Source organism: Cervus canadensis, chromosome 8 (genome assembly GCF_019320065.1).
Source record: "Cervus canadensis isolate Bull #8, Minnesota chromosome 8, ASM1932006v1, whole genome shotgun sequence".
Classification (NCBI taxonomy): Eukaryota; Metazoa; Chordata; class Mammalia; order Artiodactyla; family Cervidae; genus Cervus; species Cervus canadensis.
In genome coordinates, this window is record NC_057393.1 from 5,044,785 (window position 1) to 5,051,115 (window position 6,331).

General features: G+C 43.0%; 1 long non-coding RNA gene across 1 annotated transcript; it reads right to left on the bottom strand.

Moving 5' to 3' along the window:
* Window positions 1-1,478: 1,478 nt before the first annotated feature.
* Window positions 1,479-5,299, bottom strand: LOC122446560. The gene is made up of 3 exons (XR_006270903.1): window positions 5,165-5,299; window positions 3,045-3,186; window positions 1,479-1,937 (listed from the first exon to the last, which is right to left on the bottom strand). It is a non-coding gene; the product is annotated as an uncharacterized LOC122446560 (long non-coding RNA).
* Between the last annotated feature and the right edge of the window lie 1,032 nt (window positions 5,300-6,331).

Here is a 6,331-nt window from a genome sequence, read left to right on the forward strand (position 1 = left end):
CAAAGGTCCATCTAGTCAAAGCTATGATCTTTCCAGTAGTCATGTATGAATGTGAGTTGGACCATAAAGAAGGCTGAGGGCCAAAGAATTGATGATTTTGAGCTGCGGTGTTAGAGAAGACTCTTGAGAGTCTGATGGACTGCAAGGAGATCAAACCAGTCAATCCTAAAGGAAATCAATCCTGATTATTCATTGGAAGGACTGATGCTGAAGCTGAAGCTCCAATACTTTGGCCACCTGATGCAAAGGGCCGACTCATTAGAAAAGACCCTGATGCTGGGAAAGATTGCAGGCGGGAGGAGAAGGGGACGACAGAAGATGAGATGGTTGGATGGCATCACCAACTCAATGGACGTCAGTTTGTGCAAGCTCTGGAAGATGGTGAAGGACAGGGAAGTCTGGTGAGCTGCAGTTCACGGGGTCACAAAGAGTTGGACATGACTGAGCAACTGAATAACAAGGCAAATATAATCATAAAAAGGAATGGCCAAATTGATTTCAAACACAGCAAAATTTAATGCCAAAACCATTAAGTAGGAAATGAGTAATTTGATATTGATGAAAGATGTCATTCATAAGGAATATAATAAATAGTGGACTATGTTGAAATAAATAAAATAAAATAAAATATAGAGAAGTTACTAGAGCACTTAACTTTTCTCTCTTTCCCTCCCCTCTTTGTATCCTAAAACAAGAAACATTCACAAAAATTAGGAGCATATAATACACAATGTGCTGTGCTATGCTTAGTCTCTCAGTTGTGGCTGACTCTTGCAACCCCATGGACTGCAGCCCGCCAGGCTCCTCTGTCCATGGGATTCTCCAGGCGAGAATACTAGAGTGGGTTGCCATGCCCACTTCAGGGGATCTTCCCAACCCAGGGATCAAACCCAGGTCTCCCGCATTGCAGGCGGATTCTTTACCGTCAGAGCTACCAAGGAAGCCCGTGAATACTGGAGTGGGTAGCCTATCCCTTCTCCAGGGGATCTTCCTGACCCAGGAATTGAACTGAGGTCTCCTCATTACAGGTGGATTGTTTACCAGCTGAGCTACCAGGGAAGCCCTATACTACATAATAAAAAAGACCAAATGAACAATTCAATAAATTCTGAAAAGCAAAAATTATGGTCCAGATCATCAGACTATGCTGTTAAAAATATGTTTTTAGCTAGCATCTCTTGAATTGCTACAATGTAGCCACATGTTGGGCTATCTGTATTATATTTATTATTTCCATCCTCACCCTACATCTTTCAAGAAAGAGTTTTATATTTCCTCAATGGATTAAGAAACTGTGAATCAGAAATATTACAAAGTTTTCCCAAGGTCACTAAGAATGAGAACTTAAAGCTGTGTTGGCCTGAACTTTTTGCCTTATCATTACAGCTCATTCATCTATGAATTCAACACATTTTTTTTCTGAGCACCTGTAAGGTGCCAGGCACAGTACTAGACGCTGGAGTCCAGTGATAAACAAAACTCACATGACCTTACCTAATGCTCTTATAGGAGGTAAAACAGATATAAAAGCAGATATGCATAATTAAAATTTGTGGCACAGGCTAAGGGCACAACCAACTAGAAGGAGGCATTTTTAGACCTGGAGAACAAGGAGACCTCTGTGGAGGTGACTTCAAAAAGGAAACTTGAAGGATGAGAAGAAATCAGCCCTGTAAACAGCTGGGGAGAGAGCATTCCTCTCAGGGGAATGGTATGTGAAAGGGCTCCAGGGTGAGAGGAGCTTGCTATAGGAGCCAGAAGACCAGAGCAGCAGGTCCTAGGGATTGAGAGGAAGGGCAGTGACAACTGAGCTTTGAGACTGGACAGGCTCTTCGTCTTGAAAGGATTAAGTTGTTAGGATTTCACTTCAAGCAATCAGCAAGGTGGGAGGATCTTCAGAAGGGTTGAAATCATCCAGTTCTGTCTCTTGCTACTCCCTGGAGAATTGATTGCAAAGGAAGCAGGCAGAATGATTAGAAATCTACTAAAGTAGTCTCACTAAAGTGTAATGATTAATTAGATGGGGTTATAGGAGTAGAAATGGAGAAAGAAAAAATCAATGCATTCAAGATATGTGTTAGGGATGGAATCCACAGGAATAGGTGATGAATTGAATGTGAGGAAGGATGAAGGAGATGCTAGAATGGCTCTCAGGTTTCTGGTTTGAACAATTAGATGGATGGCAGTACCATATTTTAAGATAAGAAGATATTATTTATCATTTTCCAGTACATGCACATGTATCTGTCCAGAGAAACTAATAAATACTTGAGCTTTAAAAATATCACAGAGCAATAAAGAGAAACGAGTTGATATACCATAAATAGGCAAGGATGAATCCTAAGTGTATCTTGCTTAGTGAAAGAAGTCAGTCCGGAATGGCTACATAGTCTATGATATCAACTATGTGATAGTCAGGAAAAGGCAGAATCACTGTTTTAAAGAAATAAAATTTAGGGCTCCCTGGTGGTCCAGTGGTTAAGGTCCGTGGCCTTGATCTGGTGCAGGGAACACCGGTGAGATTCCTGGTTGGGGAAGATCCCATGTCTTGGAGCAATTAAGCTCATGTACCACGACCACTGAGACTGAGCTCCAGAGCCTGAGAGCTATGATTACAGGAGCCCATGTGCCCAGAGCTGCCGCTCCACGAGAGAGGCTGCCACGCCCTGCAGCTGTCAGTGGCCCCACTGGCCACAGCTCCAAATGACCCTGCCTGCAGCATCAAAGACCCACCACAGCCAATAAAAGTAAATAAATCTTTGAAAAAAGTAAAATTTATTTTTCTTCAAGTAAATTTATTTTATCAGTCTAGTGTGCAATAGGTGGATTTGTTAATTAGAAGCTATTTTAATTAGTCTATCAATTTTATATGCAAATGAATTCATGAAAACACTTTGTTCTCTTGAGTAGTTTAAGCATTCCCTCTCTATCCTTATTTACATTCTTAATTTGCTTTGCAAATTCTTCATTACAAAGGTAAAATTCAAGTGGTCACAAATGAAGCCTAGAAATATCTGAATTAATGAGGTTTTCTCATAACTCACTTTTAGACTGCGTTCTTCCTGGTTTCTTCAAAGAGAGGAATTTGGTTCTGATTCCAGTGTCCCCTTGGCGCCTGGCAGACCTCACTGGACTTCCTTCCAGCTCTGTCTGATGTCTTCACCAGATACGTGTCAATGGCGTCACCTGCAGAAAACATCGATTTGACTGTTTTTCCCTTAGAGATGAAATTGTACATTATGAAGAGTAAAGAAAAGCAGAAAGCAATATTTTGGAGAGCTTATCACGATTGTTTTTTGCAAATCAAGAGCTTGAAGATTAAATTGTGTTTAAATGTTTATCAACTTTCATCAGAATGTTGACTTCTCTTCAAAAGTATCCATTTGGTTTATACTCCTGGATTCCTTTCCAACATCTCCACGTCATCTGCAACCCCTGACATGGTGGGGGTAGGGTTGTCTCATTGATTTAAAGCACCTCAGTTCACTTCCCCTCTGCATCCCTGCCCTGGGTCTTAAGTGTGGACCACCATGCCTGTCTTCCATCAGGGTCTCCTACAATCCCCTCTCCTCCATTGCCAAGAGATTCCCTTCCCCTGATGTTAATTCTGTCTGCAATGCTTTTTAATGTGCTCACTCATGAGGGGATCCTTGAGAGCAGAGTCTGGGCTTACTAGAAGCTATGGACTGAAAAGAAATGCATGACCTAAAAGTTGGGAGTTCTGTTTTATTTGCTGGACTTGCAGAGGACTTAAGCCCAGGATGAAGCCTCCTAGCTCCGAGAGACTGTTCCAAAGAGGCAAGGTAAGGGGCCAGGATATACAGAAGTTTTTGCAACAAAAACCAGGTAGTTGGAGCATCAAAATATTAGTGTTAAAGAAAACCAGGTATCTCAAGTTAAGGAATTTAGCACTTTGGGGTGTACGGGAAGATGAGAGGGTCCAGACTTAGTGAAATCATTGCTTTGATCTGCACCTCAGCTCTCTGGGGCCAACATCCCACGCTTTCTCATCCTGAGTTTTCCCAGGAGCACCATCCGGGTGGCTGCAGGGGGCTGACTGGCAGATGACGGGCATCCTGTTTCTATCCTGAGTTCCCTCAGGACTCTGTTGGGGCGTCTGTAGTGTGATGGCCTGATGGCTGAAGCATCTCTGTTTACTGATGCAACAAACAGTTTTTTTTTAATCGACCTGGGCAGTAGTGGTGAGGGTGCTTTCGCCTTTGCAGCAACCTCAACTCACACCTTAGGTCCAAAGTCCTCATGTAAACCTGACATATCCAGCTCTCTCCCAGCCATCCTTTATGGCTAGTTGTTCCACCCAAGTGTGGTAAGCACCTGCTTTGGCTGTAAGAGGTATTCTGGGACCTCAGAGAGACAGTGAGGACAGCATACAAATCTCCTGATTTCATGGTGCTCCTGCTCTACGAGGGGGCAAAAAAAAAAAAAAAACAAAACCAGGAATCAAATAATAAACAAAGTGATTTCAGAGACAAGTGATGGAGGTCCAATTCGATCAGACTAAAGCTAAAAGAGAATTGTTTGGGTCACGTGATTGGAAAATCCAAGAGCTAAACCAGCTTTAGGCGCTAGGTCAACAATGTCATGGAGGTTTTGCCTTTTTCTGTTTGCTGTGTCCTGTCCTGCTGGGTTTATTCCCAGTGGTCTCTCTGCTCACAGGGCAGATGGCTTCTGGCCAGGCCTACCATCCCCTTCAGCCTTTTCCTCCAGGAGGGCTCTGACTGGCCTGGTTGAGTCTCATGCCCATCTCCCAGCCAATCACTGTGGCGCAAAGGGTTTTGGTTTGCCAGCTTGGGTCACGTGCTCACTCTTGGTACCAAGGAGGTGAGTCCAGGCTCTCTCAAATCAAAGGGATTAAATGGGATTACAATGAGGTGGGGAGCTTGGCTTCCCAGGGAGGTGTGCTGGCAGATACACATCTGTTCACCCCATGGTTCTTTCTTTCACAACACTCTGCATCTTAGCAATGATAATCTACTATCACGTGTCCCCTCAAAGCCCCCCAAAGAGGAAAGCAGTCAAAAGAGGAGAGGAGACAGACAGCTTGGCTGCAGCTTGCTTGATGGATGAGTTTTTATCTTTGCTTTGGGGAAAGAGTGATATCACAGGCTTGGAATTCATTCATTGTAAATGCCCATTCACTTACTAGGCAGGATGGGGGCTCCAGGGTCTCTGCCCCAGGACCGTGTCACCCAATCAGAGGATGGATGCCAAGGACACATTGCAACTCAAAGACGATCCTTCTTTCAGGTTGCAGATGTGATGGACTCCCACACTAAGCCCTGTTCAAAAAGGAACAGATTGTTTATATCTTTGAAAAACAAAACTCACAGCTGCCCATGTACTGAATCGGGTCATCTCAGAGGGTTTTGCCAGGGAACGCCAGCAGGCTGGCATTCATTTCTCCGAGTTAGCCACCGAGAGGCTGTGTTTGCCTGCTCGCTGACCTCAAATTCACACGAGGCAGCTGTTCATCAAACAGCTGTCATATCACCATGCTGGGAAAAACGTCCTTGATGCATTTGCTGCCAGCCTCACCAGGTCTTAGGAGAGCAGATTAAAGCCTGCAAAGGGGGGCGGAATGCAAAGCTGTAATTTCAGCCAGGATCTTGTCACACTTACATGCAGCTGTTACATTCAGAAATACTATATATATATATATATATTTTTTTTTTTTTCACCTTCTAAACAGGCTCTGTTCATTTCAACTCCTTCATTTACTGCCTTTTCCTACCACTTTGGCAGTTGGGTATAATAATGTTAACTGTTGAACTATCTGCTGTTAACAACCGTTTTTCATGGCATTCTTTGAGTGTTTTAGGCACTTTTGTAGAGAGAAATGTTTCCCTTTCTGTTGCTTTGTCAATCTTGATTTTCTTTTTAGTAGTATTTCATTTTTCCCTCCATGGTTTAAAATCCCCAGTACAAGCAGAGTCAAGCTATCTGCTGATACAAAAAGCCCTAGTTGACTTTATTTTCCTTACTCATAAGTTTAAGGCTCCTAGTTGACTTTATAACATGGCCAGCTCATTTTGTTATGATGGCATTTGAAAGAAATGAAGATAGTTCTGTCTTGAAGTGCTACCGTCTGAGATACTGAGTCCACTCTGGTGCTGTGGGGTTTTTTGTATGTGTTTGCAACTATGAATTATTTTTAAAAATTTTTTTCTTGTCATAAAAAAGGAGATTTCCAGTCTCTGAACTCTGGAGTGATGGTGATGTCCCATTTACCTTCAGCAAGTTGATCCATACAATGCAATGTGTTTATCAAGCACCTGCTATGGCTTAAGCCTTTGTGTCTCATGCAAGGGGG